Below are 21,699 nucleotides of genomic sequence, written 5' to 3' on the forward strand. Positions count from 1 at the left end.
CGTTTTTGAGCTATGCCATTTAAAAGTGACCAATCTACGTACAGAGTGAAATCATGTACGGTGAATGGATTACAAATTTTGCTCACTAGTATTAAGCCCATATCATGACCAAAATTTAAACTTTATCCTAAAAAAGAACCAAAAAAAGAAAAAAAGAAGAAAAACTGGGAAATTAATGGAACGTGAATCCCCGTTTTACCCACACTCACCAAACCTTACCAGAACTCTCAATCATCAGTCCACGTTACCCCAAACGACTGACCTGGAGAACCACCACAGTGCATCACCACCATCGACCTGTTCCGTCCCGCCATCCCTTATCCAGCAACCGGTCCATGCATGGTACACAGGTCGCCCCACCACCCGCATGCAACCCACCCGACCCCCCTCACAACAGGTAACACAGTTGATCGCTTAAGCGGGAGGGAAGCGGTCTACACCCTCCTGCTGTACGTCTCCTGACCGAACGAAAGTTGCCACACTGTATTGCCACTTGATTTCCAGCTGAGAGGCGGCGCTACAGATGGGTGTCAAAAAACCACGCGGTAAGAAGTCTCTCTTGTATGAATGAGGGGGAGTGTCGCGTCCATAGACTTTAAAAGTGCCGGACTGCTGTGCGGGAGAGGGGGGATGTCAGGAAGATGTCACCTGGTACATAAAGGTGTGTATCTGATGTCTGAGGATGTCATCTGGTACATAAAGGTCTGTATCTGATGTCTGAGGATGTCACCTGGTACATAAAGGTCTGTATCTGATGTCTGAGGATGTCACCTGGTACATAAGGGTCTGTATCTGATGTCTGGGGATGTCACCTGGTACATAAAGGTGTGTATCTGATGTCTGGGGATGTCACCTGGTACATAAAGGTCTGCATCTGATGTCTGGGGAGGTCAGGAGGATGTCACCTGATAATAAGGTCTGCGTCTGCCGTGAGGGAGATGTGTTTAAAGGATGTCAAGCGATACACACACAATCTGACGTTCCCTGGCCACCCAGTCAACCACCTTCTCCCTCAAGAGCGTCCTCGTGTGTCTAGCTAAACCCTGGGACTAGGACAGAGGTCACATGATGTTACCATCAGGAGTGCGTCTCGCGCTGCCTCAACACCTGCTCTCTCTCTCTCTCTACCCCTCGTGAGATGATGTCATCCGGCGGGCCACTCACACCACCAAGACCCATCTTCGCCGTAAATATCCCCCACACTCAACAGCCAGCGGCGTTTATGTAACAGACACCCTCATTGTAGCTGGCAATATGCATATGAACACGTCACCTATTTCAACATTAACTAGAAAGGTTAAAAAAATAATAATTCATCAACAAGGGACAGGTTATGGCCTGCAGCGATCCTTCAGGCGCGAACGAAATCCCCTGTAAACTCAAAACTCTCTGGGCTGTGCCCACAGCCAGCCGTGGTGCTGGAGGTGCGCCTACTGCCACACTGCAGTGTTGCAAGATCCCCATGACGAGACCCGACAGCCGGGATGGAGGCGTGTGTGCCAGACATGTGGCGTGGGGATGTCTGACGTCATCACGCCTGACGTGAGGTGTTGTGGGCGGCGTGCCACCCCCAATACCTTACCCCCCGACCTAGCGCATCACCAGGCGTGGTGGGTGGGTGAGGAGAGGTGAGGTGAGAGAGGGATGAAGATGAGACTCGCGACTACACATCGCCACAACACGACCCCTGGCGTGGCACCACGTCAGTCGCCGCGCTGGACGTAGATGATCCCACCCCTACCCAACCCTCATATGATCCCCGCCTCCCACGTCCCTGTGCCCTACCCCCTCAATTAAGAACGCCTCATCGCCCCCTTCACTCCCCCTCCTCGGACCCCAAGTGCACCCAGAGCCCGGGTGACCCGCGGATCACGACTTAGACCGTCCAGTTCACCTTCACCCTTACAATAATAATAATAATAATAATAATAATAATAATAATAATAATAATAACCATTATTATTATTATTATTATTATTATTATTATTATCATAATCCCTCAATTACAGGTAAGTGAATAAGGTCGTAAAAAAGACTTGCAAGAAAATATATACATATGATTGGGTGGACGATCTACGTACGGTGTTCAGGTAAGGACTGAAAGTCTGCGGAAAATCACACGCACGCGCGCGCGCACACACACGCGCACGCACACACACACACATACACACACACACACACACACACACACACACACACACACACACATACACAAGTGACGGGGCCCCACGAGCGTAAAACTCACACCCCGTACAATACAAATACGTGATTTCACACAGACACACACACACACACGTGATGGGGCCCTACCAGTGTAAAACTCCCACCCCATGCAAAACAAATACGTGATTTCACACACACACACACACACACACACACACACACACACACACACACACACACACACACACACACACACACACTCACACACAGCGAAAGAAGCGGGTCCACTAAAACAACAACAGCTGGACAACTGAACGCTATTTTCGTTTTCTTATCAGCTGCATAATATTTGTTTCTCCTGGTGGAGTCGACGACGCTCCTTTCACTGGCTGGTGTTGGTCCTATGAATATTAAACCCGGCCGGCGGGGGGGGGGGGGGGGGGGGGGGGCACGCGCGAGTGAGTGGAAGAATGAGGAGAGAGAGTGAGGCGTTGTGCGTCCGTGGATCGGGAAGAAATGAGGGTGACGTATTGTGGAGGAAAGTGAGGCGAGTCTCTCTCTCTCTCTCTCTCTCTCTCTCTCTCTCTCTCTCTCTCGGAAGATCGGGACAATGAGTGAAGAAAATGTGACGAACAATAAGTGAGAAAATGAGTACGTATGGGGGGGAGGCGAATCTGGCGGGGTGGATAGGAACAATGAGTAAGAGAAAATGAGTACGTATGGTGAGGGGGCGAGTCTGGCGGTGGATAAGAACAATGAGTAAGAGAAAATGAGTACGTATGGTGAGGGGGCGAATCTGGCGGTGGATAGGAACAATGAGTAAGAGAAAATGAGTACGTATGGTGAGGGGGCGAGTCTGGCGGTGGATAAGAACAATGAGTAAGAGAAAATGAGTACGTATGGTGAGGGGGCGAGTCTGGCGGTGGATAGGAACAATGAGTAAGAGAAAATGAGTACGTATGGTGAGGGGGCGAGTCTGGCGGTGGATAGGAACAATGAGTAAGAGAAAATGAGTACGTATGGTGAGGGGGCGAGTCTGGCGGTGGATAAGAACAATGAGTATGAGGAAATGAGTACGTATGGTGAGGGGGCGAGTCTGGCCGTGGATAAGAACAATGAGTAAGAGGAAATGAGTACGTATAGTGAGGGGGCGAGTCTGGCGGTGGATAAGAACAATGAGTAAGAGGAAATGAGTACGTATGGTGAGGGGGCGAATCTGGCGGTGGATAGGAACAATGAGTAAGAGAAAATGAGTACGTATGGTGAGGGGGCGAGTCTGGCGGTGGATAAGAACAATGAGTAAGAGAAAATGAGTACGTATAGTGAGGGGGCGAGTCTGGCGGTGGATAGGAACAATGAGTAAGAGAAAATGAGTACGTATGGTGAGGGGGCGAGTCTGGCGGTGGATAGGAACAATGAGTAAGAGAAAATGAGTACGTATGGTGGGGGGCGAATCTGGCCGTGGATAAGAACAATGAGTAACAGGAAATGAGTACGTATGGTGAGGGGCGAATCTGGCGGTGGATAGGAACAATGAGTAAGAGAAAATGAGTACGTATGGTGAGGGGGCGAATCTGGCCGTGGATAAGAACAATGAGTAAGAGAAAATGAGTACGTATAGTGAGGGGGCGAGTCTGGCGGTGGATAGGAACAATGAGTAAGAGAAAATGAGTACGTATAGTGAGGGGGCGAATCTGGCGGTGGATAGGAACAATGAGTAAGAGAAAATGAGTACGTATAGTGAGGGGGCGAGTCTGGCGGTGGATAGGAACAATGAGTAAGAGGAAATGAGTACGTATGGTGAGGGGCGAATCTGGCGGTGGATAGGAACAATGAGTAGGAGAAAATGAGTACGTATGTTGGGGGGCGAGTCTGGCCGTGGATAGGAACAATGAGTAAGAGAAAATGAGTACGTATAGTGAGGGGGCGAGTCTGGCGGTAGACAGGAACAATGAGTAAGAGAAAATGAGTACGTATGGTGAGGGGGCGAATCTGGCGGTAGACAGGAACAATGAGTAAGAGAAAATGAGTACGTATAGTGAGGGGGCGAGTCTGGCGGTGGATAGGAACAATGAGTAAGAGGAAATGAGTGAATACAGCGAGGCGAGTGTAGTCAGTCTTCCCGCCAGCGGTCTGTGGTGAACCCAGGGTCAGACAAGGTCGTCTGGTGATGCCCTCTGGCCGGCTGAGAACGAAGGCGCCCTTGAAACACCTAGCTCATCCTAGGATTTTCAGCAACTGGACTGGTTTCTCCTGGGAATTTCAGTGCTGGACTGGTTTATTCTAGGATTCTGAGTGTTACACTGGTTTATTCCAGGATTCTGAGTGTTACACTGGTTTATTCTAGGATTCTGAGTGTTACACTGGTTTATTCTAGGATTCTGAGTGTTACACTGGTTTATTCTAGGATTCTGAGTGTTACACTGGTTTATTCTAGGATTCTGAGTGTTACACTGGTTTATTCTAGGATTCTGAGTGTTACACTGGTTTATTCTAGGATTCTGAGTGTTACACTGGTTTATTCTAGGATTCTGAGTGTTACACTGGTTTATTCTAGGATTCTCAGTGTTACACTGGTTTATTCTAGGATTCTGAGTGTTACACTGGTTTATTCTAGGATCCTGAGTGTTACACTGGTTTATTCTAGGATTCTGAGTGTTACACTGGTTTATTCTAGGATTCTGAGTGTTACACTGGTTTATTCTAGGATTCTGAGTGTTACACTGGTTTATTCTAGGATTCTGAGTGTTACACTGGTTTATTCTAGGATTCTGAGTGTTACACTGGTTTATTCTAGGATTCTGAGTGTTACACTGGTTTATTCTAGGATTCTGAGTGTTACACTGGTTTATTCTAGGATTCTGAGCGTTATACTGGTTTATTCTACGATTCTGAGTGTTACACTGGTTTATTCTAGGATTCTGAGTGTTACACTGGTTTATTCTAGGATTCTGAGTGTTACACTGGTTTATTCTAGGATTCTGAGTGTTACACTGGTTTATTCTAGGATTCTGAGTGTTACACTGGTTTATTCTAGGATTCTGAGTGTTACACTGGTTTATTCTAGGATTCTGAGTGTTATACTGGTTTATTCTAGGATTCTGAGTGTTACACTGGTTTATTCTAGGATTCTGAGTGTTACACTGGTTTATTCTAGGATTCTGAGTGTTACACTGGTTTATTCTAGGATTCTGAGTGTTACACTGGTTTATTCTAGGATTCTGAGTGTTACACTGGTTTATTCTACGATTCTGAGTGTTACACTGGTTTATTCTAGGATTCTGAGTGTTACACTGGTTTATTCTAGGATTCTGAGTGTTACACTGGTTTATTCTAGGATTCTGAACGTTATACTGGTTTATTCTACGATTCTGAGTGTTACACTGGTTTATTCTAGGATTCTGAGTGTTACACTGGTTTATCTAGGATTCTCAGTGTTACACTGGTTTATTCTAGGATTCTCAGTGTTACACTGGTTTATTCTAGGATTCTGAGTGTTACACTGGTTTATTCCAGGATTCTGAGTGTTACACTGGTTTATTCTACGATTCTGAGTGTTACACTGGTTTATTCTAGGATTCTCAGTTACACTGGTTTATTCTAGGATTCTCAGTGTTACACTGGTTTATTCTAAGATTCTGAGTGTTACACTGGTTTATTCCAGGATTCTGAGTGTTACACTGGTTTATTCTAGAATTCTGAGCGTTATACTGGTTTATTCTACGATTCTGAGTGTTACACTGGTTTATTCTAGGATTCTGAGTGTTACACTGGTTTATTCTAGGATTCTCAGTGTTACACTGGTTTATTCCAGGATTCTGAGTGTTACACTGGTTTATTCTAGGATTCTGAGTGTTACACTGGTTTATTCTAGGATTCTGGGTACTGAACTGGTTCATCCTTATCTTCTAAGCAAGTTTATCCCAAAACACTAAGAGTTCGTTTGGTCTAGTACAAGGACCGCATATTCGCATGAAAAGAAAGAAAAGGAAAAACTAACCATCAAAGTTTTGAGAGAGAGAGAGAGAGAGAGAGAGAGAGAGAGAGAGAGAGAGAGAGAGAGAGAGAGAGAGAGAGAGAGAGAGAGAGGATGACAATGCAAGAGGAGGTGCAAGGTCAGGCAGGCAAGGGAGTACAGCGGACGACGACTGACCCAAGCCAATGGAGAGCAACTCATGCAATGACATCCTCCCCCAACCTACCCCACACACCCCCGCCAAGGCCTGGAGGGTAGTAGGCTGGGGAGGAGGAGGTATGAGTGTGTGGGTAATGACACAACACACGCGACGAACGAGACCAGAGAGATACCTCCTCTGAGGCTGATGGGGTAAAGCGGGATACCTGGAGGGGGTAATTAAGGCGAGCAGGATACGTGGAGGAGGTAATTAAGGCGAGCAGGATACCTGGAGGGGGTAATTAAGGCAAGCAGGATACCTGTAGGAGGTAATTAAGTCGAGCAGGATTACTGCAGCAGGTAATTAAGGCGAGCACGATACCAGGAGGAGGTAATTGAGACGAGCGAGATACCTAAAGGAAGTAATCAAGACGAGCAGGATACCTGTAAGAGGTAATTAAGGCGAGCAGGATTACTTTAGGAAGTAATTAAGGCGAGCAGAATACCTGGAGGAGGTAATTAAGGCAAGCAGAATACCTGAAGGAGGTAATTAAGGCGAGCAGGATACCTGGAGGAGGTAATTAAGGCGAGGAGGATACCTGGAGGAGGTAATTAAGGCGAGCAAGATACCTGGAGGAGGTAATTAAGGAGAGCAGGATACCAGGGGAGACAATTAGAGCGAGCAGGATACCTGGAGGAGATAATTAAGGCGAGCAGGATAACAGGGGAGATAATTAGAGCGAGCAGGATACCTGGAGGAGGTAATTAAGACGAGCGAGATACCTGGAGGAGGTAATTAAGACTAGCGAGATACCCGGAGGAGGTAATTAAGGCGAGCAGGATATACCTGGAGGTAATGAAGACAAAGGTGGTCAGGTTCATGGAGGGAATACACGGTCAACCAATGGAGGAGATAAAGTCACTAGGGAACACACTGGCGGAGGAGGACTGGGACAATTGTGGGGCAACTTAAAACTTACATAGAGGACTTAGGAATACAGAATTACTGCTCACCACACATGAGAAACCCACAGCGCTGTGTGGCTAGAGAGAGAGAGAGAGAGAGAGAGAGAGAGAGAGAGAGAGAGAGAGAGAGAGAGAGAGAGAGAGAGAGAGAGAGAGAGAGAGAATAATCGAGGACCCACCAGAGAGGGAGAGACTACAAATCAAGACCCCAGTTCTTCGGTTGAGTGTACAATAAAGCCGGTTGTATCAGCCCATAATCACACCCACACACACACACACACACACACACACGCGCGCGCGCGCGCGACGGTCAGAGGCAGGGAGCGAGGCGACTCTAGTGATCAATCCATCAAGACTGGACCCCCTCCAGTCGTGACCTAGCAATAGCCACCTGGGAGAGGTGTGTGTGTGTGTGTGTGTGTGTGTGTGTGTGGGGAAAGGAAAGTGTGTCAGGGTAAATGAGGAGCAAGGTCACATTTTTCTTCAGCGAGGGCGAGTATGGTTGACGCGGTGGGGGACGTGCTGGAGGGAAAAGGTGGGTGTGACTTGTGAGTGATGGTTCTGGGAGATGTGAAACGTGCGTCAGGCAGAGGTGCGAGGCTGGAAAAAAAAAAAGAGAAAAAAAAATGTGCGCAGGTCTCCCCTCCTCCTCCGTAACCACACAAACAGATACTTACAAACAAACAAACAAACACCCACCCACTCTACCCCCCCCCTCTCTTTTTCGAGGGTCAGTGACGGCTGTGGGGTGAGCCGGCACTTCAGTGGCTTTCGAGTGCCACTCCTTTGGCCCAGGAAGCTAGACGTCTTTACTCCTGGCTTTCAGTCCACACACACTCACACACACACACACACATATATATATATATATATATATATATATATATATATATATATATATATATATATATTTATACAATCTCGGGGGCTTTCCTGCGGTGAGCTCTACGCGCTAGCCCTGCCATAGGCAGAAATATCGTCGAAAGCAAATACTCTCACTCACTCTCTCTCGCCGAACGGGCAACCAAACAACAACAACAACAACAACAACACACACACACACACACACACACACACACACACACACACACACACACACCTCGCCATCCAGCCATAACAATATACAACTGTTGACACAAAGGGCTTAACCATCACTTCTTCCTGTCACAGCTGAGCGCTCATTTCCCCCGCCGCAAGACCACACGGCGGACACTCCCTTTCAGAACCTGAGGGCTTATCGCCCTTAAGAACACGGCGCTAAGGTTCCCTCTTGCATAATCCACTGCCTTCAGCTTTATTTTAAGACGACCTTACTTAAGATACAGATACTCCTGATTGGCCACCCCAATTCTAAAATATATCATACTAAATGTCCCTTTTGAATACCTTCCTTCGAAATGAAAGGTCGATTAACATAACGTCTTTCTCAGTATGTTAAATGTATGACTTTGTCATTAGCCTATGCTAAACGTAGGACTGTATTATCAACACATATAAATTAGCATACTCATTTCACACACACACACACACACATATATATATATATATATACATGAATCATAACCTTAATCCAGAGTAGACCGGTGTGTGTGTGTGTGTGTGTGTGTGTGTGTGTGTGTGTGTGTGTGTGTGTGTGTGTGTGTAAAGCATCATCGCTGGGTGTAATGTTCGCCAGATGTGGACGAGCCGACGACGCCCCTCGTCTCCTACACTGACACCAACCCACTCACTGCTCTAAGCACACACCCGCCTCCGTTACCACACATCACTCACATATCCTCCCTCGCTCCACATTACTCGCACCCCTTCCCTCACCACTCACACCTCGCCCTCACCGCTCACTCCTCGTCCCTCATCCCTCATACTTTATTCCCTCTCCCCCACCTACACTGCTCCTACCTCACAACTCACTGCTGTCTAGCCTCCCACTCACACCCCTCTACTCACTAACCTCACTCTTCCCTCCCTACCTCATTTATTCTCAATTATCAACCATACTTCACTCATCTCATCAGTGACCTGTTTCATATCATTTCCCGTACTTAAACCACCATTCCACCTCTCCATCTGGCTGGCAAGTCTTCCCAACGATAAGTCCTCAGACACACGATCTATCTCTTAGACATAGACACAGTGGTGGCTGGAGAGATGATGACCCATGTATTACCCTTGACCCAACACGTCTGGGGGCGTCCTTGCCCCATGTTAGTGGATTAGTTCCGTGGGCGCCTATAAGCTCTCACACACAGGCCTAACCCTGGTGCCCATGACTTACACATCTCTGGGAAGGTCGCTGGATTATCCATGGCTCTTGTCAAGTTCCCCTTTGGCACTATGGTCGTGTGGCACTACGGTCGTGTGGCACTATGGTCCTGCGACGGCACTATGTTCCTGTGACGACACTATGGTCCTGTGACGACACTATGGTCCTGTGACGACACTATGGTCCTGTGACGGCACTATGGTCCTGTGACGACACTATGGTACTGTGACGGCACTATGGTTCTGTGGCGACACTATGGTCTTGTGACGACACTATGGTTCTGTGACGACACTATGGTACTGTGACGGCACTATGTGACGAGGATACTGTGGTCCTGTGACGGCACTATGGTCCTGAAACGACACCACGTTCCTGTGACGACAACACTTTGGTCCCGCGGCGGAGCATGGCAGTGGAAACACGGCGGTTGGGAGGGCACTGGGCACTCAAGAGGCTGGCCAGGGATGGAGGAGAGTGGTGGTGGGGGAGGATGATGCCAGGAGGAGGTGGGGGAGGAGTTGGGGGGGGAGGAGGAGGAGGGGGGGAGGGGGGTCTAGCCATATAATGGCTGCGACTGATCAAGGACCCACATCCAACTCACGACCCACAAATAAAAGGTCTATTCTCAGACTTGCGATCAGGTACGATGCCGTGCCTCCTTACACATGTCGCCAATGGTTACCTCACCTGTTTATAAAACAGCTTTACACACACACACACACACACACACACACACACACACACACACACACACACACAGAGGCACACGAGAGTTCTCTTACTGCAGCTCCTGTAAACACTGTAAAATATGTCAGTCAACTGATAATATACAGAAGCCAGGTGTGGCGCGGCTTTATTTCTCGACCGTGTTTGGGACCAGAAGCCACAGGCCACCTTGCAGACGCTCAGACCTCGTCAAACCATAGTCTTCCTCTCCCTCAGGCAGTTCATAATGTTGTCACTAACTCCCTTTTTTTTCTCTCTCTCTATAGCAGACGTAAATTATAATCTCCCTCAAAATAAGATAAATGGAAGAAAAGGAAGAAGAAGAAGAAGGAGAAGGTGAAGGTGAAGAAGAAGAAGAAGAAGAAGAAGAAGAAGAAGAAGAAGAAGAAGAAGAAGAAGAAGAAGGTGAAGAAGGTGAAGAAGAAGAAGGTGAAGAAAAGGAAGAAGAAGAAGAAGAAGAAGAAGGTGAAGAAGAAGAAGAAGAAGAAGGTGAAGAAGAAGAAGAAGGAGAAGAAGAAGAAGAAGGAGAAGAAGAAGAAGAAGAAGAAGAAGAAGAAGAAGAAGAAGAAGAAGAAGGTGAAGAAGAAGAAGGTGAAGAAGAAGAAGACGAAAAGAAGAAGAAGAAGAAGAAGAAGAAGAAGAAGAAGAAGAAGAAGAAGGTGAAGAAGAAGAAGAAGAAGAAGATGAAGAAGAAGAAGAAGAAGAAGAAGAAGAAGAAGAAGAAGGTGAAGAAGAAGAAGGTGAAGAAAAGGAAGAAGAAGAAGAAGAAGAAGAAGAAGAAGAAGAAGAAGAAGGAGAAGTTGAAGAAGAAGAAGAAGAAGAAGAAGAAGAAGAAGAAGAAGAAGAAGAAGGTGAAGAAGAAGAAGAAGGTGAAGAAGAAGAAGGAGAAGAAGAAGAAGAAGGTGAAGAAGAAGAAGAAGAAGAAGAAGAAGAAGAAGAAGAAGAAGAAGAAGAAGGTGAAGAAGAAGAAGACGAAAAGAAGAAGAAGAAGAAGAAGAAGAAGAAGAAGAAGAAGAAGGAGAAGGTGAAGAAGAAGAAGAAGGAGAAGGTGAAGAAGAAGAAGAAGGAGAAGGTGAAGAAGAAGAAGAAGGAGAAGGTGAAGAAGAAGAAGAAGAAGAAGAAGAAGAAGAAGAAGAAGAAGAAGAAGGTGAAGAAGAAGACGAAGAAGAAGAAGAAGAAGAAGAAGAAGAAGAAGAAGAAGAAGAAGAAGAAGAAGAAGAAGGTGAAGAAGAAGAAGACGAAAAGAAGAAGAAGAAGAAGGAGGAGGAGGAGGAGAAAAAAATACGAATATAAAACAGCGAGATGCGAAAGCTATACAGCTGATATGCAGTTCTGGTTTCCCAAAGGCGAGAGAAGACCACGAGACCCAGGCACCATACCAAAGACCACCTACTGATGGCCGAACCCGGGCCCTAGCTACACACACACACACACACACACACACACACACACACACACACAGCCCCTCTGTATCTCAGACGCCGCCCGATGATTCATCCACACCCTCCCAGGTGCTATATACATACCAGAGACTAAACATACAAACACGGTGGACACTGGCCAAATATACATGCGTGTGACGGCGCGAGAGAGGCGCGTCACATAAGGGCCGCCCATCAATCGTGGTCTCAAGTGACGTTCCCCCCCCCCCCACGCTCACCCCCAACCGTGGCCGCGACAGCGAGGTGGATTAGTCCCGCCAGGCATCTGGACACCTAACTAACTGCTCGATCAATCTTAACTTATGAATGAGTTTTAACGGGACCGTCATGACACTACACATCAACACATCAATCATGAGGCGCAGGAAACCCACTCTGCAGAGGCGATAAATCATATAATAATAATAATGATAATAATAATAATAATAATAATAATAATAATAATAATAATAATAATAATAATAATAATAATAATAATAATAATAATAATAATAATAACAATAAATAATAATAATAATGAATAATAATAATGATAATGAATAATAATAATAATAAAAATAACAATAATAATAATAATAATGAATAATAATAATAATAATAATAATAATAATAATAATAATAATAATAATGAAGAATAATAAATAATAATAACAATAGTAATAACAATAGTAATAATAATAATAATAATAATAATAATAATAATAATAATAATAATAATATTAATAATAACAATAGTAATAACAACAGTAATAATAATAATAATAATAATAATAATAATAATAATAATAATAATAATAATAATACATAACTGCAACTGTTACCGATGGTATAATTATATTCATCAATATAATTCATACCATGACACTCATCGTAACCAATCCTTAACAAATTCAAAATTACGGAACAAGAAGAAAAAAATTGAAAAAAAAAAGGATGAGAGAGAGAGAGAGAGAGAGAGAGAGAGAGAGAGAGAGAGAGAGAGAGAGAGAGAGAGAGAGAGAGAGAGAGAGAGAGAAATGACCACTCGCCAATCAGGAGGCCGGACAACCAACCTACCACCTCACACTCACTCACTCTCACACTCACTCACTCACTCACTCACTCTCACACTCACTCACTCACTCTCACACTCACTCACTCACTCTCACACTCACTCACTCACTCACTCACTCAGTCTCACACTCACTCACTCACTCACTCACTCACTCTCACACTCACTCACTCACTCTCACACTCACTCACTCACTCACTCACTCACTCACTCACTCACTCACTCACTCTCACACTCACTCTCACACTCACTCACCACCAGCGTCCACACCCTCCTCTACCACGTACCCATACACACTTTCCACTCCTGACGCCGCAAGACGTCTCTCTCCTCCTCTCGCCTGGACCAATACAGGTACCATCTACCCGCGCTCCAGCGACGATCAATGGTACTGGCATCACTGAACTGCTTCTGATCCAAAGCTGATCTTCACTGACAACGGAATTGATCAATGACTCGGCTGGGGGTGGTTTCCTACAACGTATCTATCACATGATACTCAACAAACACATGTTCTATTATCTCACTAGATACCATACGTGGTTTTAATGCTTCAGTTATTATAGTCTCGCGTCACTTTACATATTCCTTCTGAAGCGGGTGGTCGAGCAAGTGCATATGAGGGAATCCTTTTCTCATATTATTTTCTGTGATTATTTATTCGTGACTTTACTGTTCGTATTGAATCTTTTGAGCACGACGTCGTGGTCAATGGTCGCACTGTCGTGCTCAATGATCGTATTGTCGTGCTTAATGGTCGCACTGTCGTGCTCAATGGTCGCACTGTCGTGCTTAATGATCGCACTGTCGTGCTCAATAATCGCACTGTCGTGCTCAATGATCGCACTGTCGTGCTCAATAATCGCACTGTCGTGCTCAATGATCGCACTGTCGTGCTCAATAATCGCACTGTCGTGCTCAATGATCGCACTGTCGTGCTCAATGATCGCACTGTCGTGCTCAATGATCGCACTGTCGTGCTCAATGATCGCACTGTCGTGCTCAATAATCGCACTGTCGTGCTCAATGATCGCACTGTCGTGCTCAATGATCGCACTGTCGTGTTCAGTGGTCACACTGTCGTGCTTATTGATCGCACTGTCGTGCTCAATGAAATTATCATTACTGATATTCGTACAAAACCTCGTAAATCTAATACTGTAATTCTGTTCTCTTAGAGAATCAATAAATGTTTCACTAACTTCAAATACCAACATTTTTTTCGTCCATCCACCTGCGCTGGAGAAATATATATATATATATATATATATATATATATATATATATATATATATATATATATATATATATATATATATATATATATATGTAATTCCGCTCACTGTACACCTTTATCTAAGATATATAGATATATATATCATACATGACAGCGAGAGATTGAAAGTGTGTTAGTCTGCAAATGATGCCATCATTCTTCTGTTCCTGACGCTGTCTCGCAAAATTGGGGGAAAAATCATTTATGAAGAAGAAGAAGAAGAAGAAGAAGAAGAAGAAGAAGAAGAAGAAGAAGAAGAAACTATACTGTATTAGCTACAACAGTAAGGCAGAACAGATGAATTGTACGAACAGAAAGAGCGAAGGGAAAGCTTGTCACATCATATCATCACAAAATCTTGAAACATTTCCATTGAAAACGTTCCCAACCTAAACATTCAAAAAGTTTCTCCTCAAACGTTCACGACCCGAGCGTGCATCATTACCCAGGTGCACGACCGAAACGTTTACGCCAAAGTCGTGAAGCCATTTTCCTCTCTCAACTTTCGCCACAGAGCAGTCCACGATCTACACGTTCGCTATCCCCAACCTGCGACCCCAAGAGCCTGTCCTCACCCCCACCACCTCTCTCCTCGGCAGACTTGTGTTAAGATACGGTCACAGCGTTCTCCATCTGGCGCACAGGAACACCAACAACCTTAAACTGACGTCCACATCACAAGACACGGCAAGGGATGTAGCCTCGCTCCTCTGGTGGGAGAGATGTGGCCTACAACTTTCAGTGGCAGAGTTGTGGCCCAGTGGCTGCTTCAGCGACAGAGTTGTGGCCCAGTGGCTGCTTCAGCGACAGAGTTGTGGCCCAGTGGCTGCTTCAGCGACAGAGTTGTGGCCCAGTGGCTGCTTCAGCGACAGAGTTGTGGCCCAATGCCTTTTCCCATGGGATGACCCTCGCACTGGCCTTCGTGGGGCGAGATAATATCTATCACTCGCTAATAGATAACTGACCTATCAGTACTTCTCAGGCGCCTTCAGAAAAAATCTATTGGCTGGAATCTGCCACAGATGGCAAATAAAATGGCTCTGTTAAAAGGAAAAAAAAATATTCTCACACATAATAAATCTATTCTTTTTTTCTTCACAATTCCCGCGTCAAGTTTTTTCTTGTCTCTGGGAACTGGACACGGTCGGTGAGGCAGCTAATTACTGACCACGTCATAAGCCAAACACAACATCACAGACGTACTGCTCGGGGTGGGCTCTGGGCAGTATACCTTCGAAAACTGGATTCGTGGGTTTCACTTTCGTGTGTGTGTGTGTGTGTGTGTGTGTGTGTGTGTGTGTGTGTGTGTGTGTGTGTGTGTGTGTGTGATTACGATTTATGCATTACGGGGAGAGAGTTTGATACTCGTGTTGCCCCGTCTCTTAACCTCGTATATATGTTCCGTCTTTGCTCCTGTGTATGTACACACACACACACACACACACACACACACACACACACACACACACACCAGGTACCCATTTCATCGACCAGCCGCGAGAGAGAGAGGAGAGGATGAACACCTGGGTTGGGTATAAGGCTACTCTGCCGCCGCGCCCAGGATTCGAACCCATGCGGGCCCGACTGACTGGTGTGTAGTGAGCTGCCTCTATACACATATGTTACGTACGTTATTACGCACAGGAGAGGCCTCACAACAACCATGCCTGGTGGCTAGACACACTGGAGATAAACTGTGTTATCTACAGCAGAGGCAGCGGCGGCTAAGACGATGCCCTTGGCCTGTAAACACTCCTTATCTGCCTCCTACGGATAATCCTTATCTGCCAGACGCAAGACTTCCTCCTCCGCCGAACCCTCGCCAGGTCAAGTCCTCTCGGCTGAGCCTCTCTCTCTCTCTCTCTCTCTCTCTCTCTCTCTCTCTCTCTCTCTCTCTCTCTCTCTCTCTTCTCTCTCTCTCTCTCTCTCTCTCTCTCTCTCTCTCTCTCTCTCTCTCTCTCTCTCTCTCTCAGCCTTCCCCCAGCAGGCAGGCAGGCAGGCACCGATGATAATACGACCTCTAAATAGACTGTGATACGAGCACCGAGCAGTTCTCAGGTTTATTTTGAAGGAGACCAGGGCTTCGTGAGGCTTTATATATATATATAGGTCCTGAAGTTGTCTGCTGAACACACACACACACACACACACACACACACACATAACGCTAATTGTCAATATGTTACGATCTCATTAGATCAACTTCTCGTCTCAGGTTTCTTTCACCAGGAAGGCAATGTATGGCGAATTACTCCTCCCCCTCCCCGACCCCTACTACCCATGACGCATGAGGATGTATGACGAGTCGTGACGAGTTTAGTGGGACGTCCATCAAGCAAGCGCTGCTGGCGAGGAAGCATCACCCTACTTTTTACACTCAAGAGACGAAGGGACGCCACAGTGGTCTCTCGGGGTGAATGTGGGGAGAAGGACTAGATGTGTGTAGGGGAGAAGAGGAAGTGTGTGTGTGTGTGTGTGTGGGCGGGGGGGGAAGAGGAGGAAGAGACTGAAGTGTGGAATAAACGACTTGGTAGAGTGAGAGAGAGAGAGAGAGAGAGAGAGAGAGAGAGAGAGAGAGAGAGAGAGAGAGAGAGAGAGAGAGAGAGAGAGAGAGAGAGAGAGAGAGAGAGAATATGATGATCAGTTACTCTGACCTCCGATCGAGAGGCGGAGAGAGGGTGGGTGAGTGGCTAGCGGCGGGCCGCCCTCGCCAGGAGGCCGTGCCTCCCGACGCACGATAAGGGCAGGCGGCAACAGCGAGGCGACACGGAGGAGGGAGAGGGAGTGGGCAGGAGAGGTGGCGGGGAGGAAGGTCTTAATGGAACGGTGAACCGCCGCGGATAACACGTAAGATATGGCTAATTTCCCGACGGGAGGAGGGCGAACCACACGCTGAAGACGGAAACCTGGACGTGTGTGTGTGTATGTGTGTGTGTGTGTGTGTGTGTGTGTGTGTGTGTGTGTGTGTGTGTGTGTGTGTGTGTAAACTCGGGAGAGCGAGTTAAGGAAGGAAATCAAGCGGGCCATCTATGGTACAGGTTGTGGTAGAGTGCCACGGATCCCATCCTGTGACGGTACAATTCATGGTACAATATCACTGATCCTCCCTCTCAACCTTACGGTACAAGCCCTGGTACTGTACCATCTGACCCTCACTCTTCCTCGACGGTACAAGCCCTGGTACTGTACCATCTGACCCTCACTCTTCCTCGACGGTACAAGCTCTGGTACTGTACCATCTGACCCTCACTCTTCCTCGACGGTACAAGCCCTGGTACTGTACCATCTGACCCCCTCCCTTGACCGTACAAGCCCTGGTACTGTACCATCTGACCCTCTCCCTCCCTCGACGGTACAAGCCCTGGTACTGTACCATCTGACCCTCCCCCTCCCTTGACCGTACAAGCCCTGGTACTGTATCATCTGACCCCCTCCCTCCCTCGACGGTACAAGCCCTGGTACTGTACCATTTGACCCCCCCTCCCTCCCTCGTACAAGCCCTGGTACTGTACCATCTGACCCTCTCCCTCCCTCGACGGTACAAGCCCTGGTACTGTACCATTTGACCCTCCCCCCCTCCCTCGCCGGTACAAGCCCTGGTACGGTATCACTGCACCACTCCTCTCACCTCCTCCCTCCCCTCGGTACCAACCCTGTTACAGCGCCAGGCAATGTGTCATGCCTCCTCCGTCCGTGCGACAGCGACAGGTTGTGGTGAACATGATGCCCATCAATTAATGCACCACTCAATCGGACGTTAACATATCCAGCATACACACCATGCAAGCCAACTCCAGGCACACTCACACACACACACACACACACACACACACACACACATAAACCAGACAACAACAACACAAACAGGAGCACACAACCCCATGACGTGTCCTCCACTACTGTGGAAACATGAGGTTAAAAAAAAACCATATAAACATCAGGTTGAGATGAGGATAAAAACCATTTGACTAAAACCAGGTCGTACGCATCATGTGTCTGAAAAGTATAAAAAAAGAGAAAAAAAAGGACGACTTTTCGTTTCTAGAAAACATAATTATGTATGACCGAAAAAGCCCTACAATGATGATGATGATGATAATAATAATAATAATAATAATAATAATAATAATAATAATAATAATAATAATAATAATAATAATAATAATAATAAATGACAATAATAATAATAAAAATAATATTAATAACAATAATAACAATAATAATAATAATAATAATAATAATAATAATGATAATAATAATAATTAATCATAAATAATAACAATAACAATAATAATAATAATAATAATAATAATAATAATAATAATAATAATGATAATAATAATAATAATAATACGTAAACTGGATAATATCAAGACCAGAAGTGCTGAGGTCAGATGACCTACATCGCGACCCATAGACGCCAGACATACAAGATGCAGGGATCAGTCGGGGTCTGGCTGTGGCTGGCTCACGGGTTACCACAAGTCCAGCTGCTCATACACGTGTCACAGCTGGCCCGACTGACGCCACCTGCGGGGCATTCACAGATGGTAGGAAGGTCACGACGGGACGTGGATGGCAAAGCACTATAACACACAGGCAGATAAGCCATCATCAAACCAAAAGCTGGGCTCGAACCACCGCCCGGGAAGTGAGGGGCGGGCCACACTGGGTGAAGGACAAGGCGCTTTCGATGGTCGAGTAACCTGTTTCTCCTCCTGCGGGCATGGTGGGTCTTGAGAGGAGCCAGCCCCTACACACACACCCAGCCACCAGAGGTAACTTCTGGGAAAGGTACCACACTCCACGTTCACGCCCTCTCCACATCCACACCATGAGGAGGCTTCAGGTGTGGGGGTGTGTGTGTGGTGAGGAGTGAAAGGGAGAGAGTGAGAGAGAGAGGGACGGGGAGGCACTGAATGGCACCAGCGTCAGGGGAGGAGGTGCTCGCGCCACTACAGTTGCATCAACACTGAGATGTGTGCCAGACAGGCCCCCGGGGGCGGCGCCAGGCTCGCCAAAGGCGCCAACCACCACTGCCACCAACACCGCCACAGGGAGGAGGTGCGTGCAGTCGCCAGACGCCCTTAGGCGTTAGTGGGTGATACCTGCCGCACTTTCCATCTCACCCGGGGCAGTGGAGGGTGATACGGTCGCACCTTCCCACCCTCTCCGCCAGGGATACGATCGCAGGACCTTCGATTCCAAGCCAACCACAAAAGATTCTCTCGCGCATCAGGGACTTCATAGAAATACATCCCGTAATAATTATAATAATAATACCCTCGCTATAACCACTTTCTACCACCGACCTTCACATACCACATGGTATTATAATGAACGAACGTGTTCATCCTCTCGTACCACCACCTACCTCACATACAAGGGGCACACAAGCGCCTGCATGAGGAAGATGTGAGGGAAGATACCGGGTTACAGTAAACGCTGGCAGAGCCTGACATCCGCCATACCTGAGGGACTGACGACCTACTTATCTACAGACGACGAGGAGGAGGAGGAGGAGGGGGTAATAAAGAAAAAAAAAACTGCTCTCGTCCTGTCTTCTACGGCCGTCCCTCTTGCAGGGCCACTTATATACATACACACACACTTAATTAATCGTCCATACAAATCCCTGTTGGTCTGGTTAGACACGACTCTCTCTCTCTCTCTCTCTCTCTCTCTCTCTCTCTCTCTCTCTCCTTCCTTCAGGAATGTTAAGGCCACACCACCTCGCCCGGACCATCGGGTCTGTGCATCTACAGATGCCTGGGTAACTCTCTCTCTCTCTCTCTCTCTCTCTCTCTCTCTCTCTCTCTCTCTCTCTCTCTCTCTCTCTCTCTCTATCGCACGCGCGCGCGCGCGCGAGCTCAGCTTGGCGTCCACCGTCTTTACTTGCAACAAGAGGCCGTACAGACAAGACATTCCCACGAACTTATCATCCGGGGAAGATACACATTTACTTACATATATACATATACATATAGTCACGGGCATCCACAAACCGATGTTGTCTAGAATGGCAGAGTGGAGACGGTATATTTCTGGTGGTGATGGTGGAATTTCAAAAAATTTCTTTTATGAATTACTGGCACCTGATGACGGGGCGGCCCGTCTCCGTGGAACATGTTGTGCCACGACCATGGAGAAACTACATGTTACATAAACTCATATGAACTCCTACTGAAGTGAGATGTCACCTTCATCACGGACTAGTGTGATATATACATTTTATATATATATATATATATATATATATATATATATATATATATATATATATATATATAAAAGGGCACCTCGCCCGGACCATCGGGTCTGTGCATCTACAGATGCCTGGGTAACTCTCTCTCTCTCTCTCTCTCTCTCTCTCTCTCTCTCTCTCTCTCTCTCTCTCTCTCTCTCTCTCTCTCTCTCTCTCTATCGCACTATATATATATATATATATATATATATATATATATATATTGGAAAGGATCACAATTTTGCGCGTGATCAAGATATTCCTATGAGTCCACGGGGAAAATGAAACACGAAAAGTTCCCAAGTGCACTTTCGTGTAATAATCACATGTTTTGGACAATCACATGTATACCAGATGGCGTCCTAGCTTCGTCTCTTCGATGTATATCAACTGATTGTTATATTTCTCTCTTGTGTCTCCCCTGATGATGTGATTATTACACGAAAGTGCACTTGGGAACTTTTCGTGTTTCATTTCCCAAGTGGACTCATAGGAATATATATATATATATATATATATATATATATATATATATATATATATTGCAGTAGGTGACAGTAATGCATGTGATCCATCATCTGCTAGTAACCACGAGGAAAAATAAAACACGGTACGTCAGGCGCACTTCTGGGTAATTATACAGTCGGGTCAGATTTGTCTTCCGTTCGTTATTTGTGTATCTCCTCCGACGATGTAATTACAGGAAAGTGCACCTGACTCACCATGTTTAATTCTTCCTCGTTGTTATCAGGATATATATATATATATATATATATATATATATATATATATATATATATATATATATATATACATATATACATATATACATATATACATATATACATATATAATATATATATATATATATATATATATTATAGAACATACAAACCTCCAACAGCCAGGATCGAACCCGGGACCCCTGTGGCACAGGGTTCCCGGGTTCGATCCTGGCTGTTGGAGGTTTGTATATTCTAAAAAGGTGCGCGTTCATATGCACTTTATTCATATATATATATATATATATATATATATATATATATTTCCTAGCTTTGTAAAATATATTACACACACGTTACAGCATGGAAGTGAGCATACTCGACTCATAACAATTAACCGTATACGAAAAAGTTACACATCCATCTGGATGTGACGAGAGAACGTTACGTCACGATCCCCATTCACGAATAAGAACCGCGCGGTTACGCAACGACGGAGGATTATGACTCTGCTCAACCTGCATGCCGAGGATTACGAGACGAGATGGCCGAGTTAATGGAGCCTGTCGCTACTACCCCCCCCCCCCCCCCCCAAAGGAGCGCCGTCAATGGACGACACGTCTCTGGGGGGGGGGGGAAGAGAGATGCTGTGCCCCGCCGTACCGACGCCCCAACGTCGTCAGGGAGATGATGATGCTCCCGAGTGCAAGCCTCATAGCAATGGCCAACGCC

At 46.1% G+C, this 21,699-nt stretch overlaps 1 protein-coding gene across 14 annotated transcripts in view; it reads right to left on the reverse strand.

Moving 5' to 3' along the window:
• Positions 1 to 21,699, reverse strand: part of Arms (Ankyrin repeat-rich membrane spanning) — a 640,646-nt gene that overhangs the window by 99,417 nt on the left and 519,530 nt on the right. Inside the window, exon 1 of one of the 14 annotated variants that reach the window (XM_071694086.1) lies at positions 9,519 to 9,944. The exons of 12 other annotated variants lie outside the window; for them this stretch is intronic. The gene's annotated coding sequence lies outside the window, so the exon portion shown is untranslated. Of the gene's footprint in view, positions 1 to 9,518; positions 9,945 to 21,699 lie in introns of those variants that run through there. One more of the 14 variants, XM_071694100.1, reaches the window with a different exon arrangement.

The sequence above is a fragment of the Panulirus ornatus genome, chromosome 56 (assembly GCF_036320965.1).
Source record: "Panulirus ornatus isolate Po-2019 chromosome 56, ASM3632096v1, whole genome shotgun sequence".
Classification (NCBI taxonomy): Eukaryota; Metazoa; Arthropoda; class Malacostraca; order Decapoda; family Palinuridae; genus Panulirus; species Panulirus ornatus.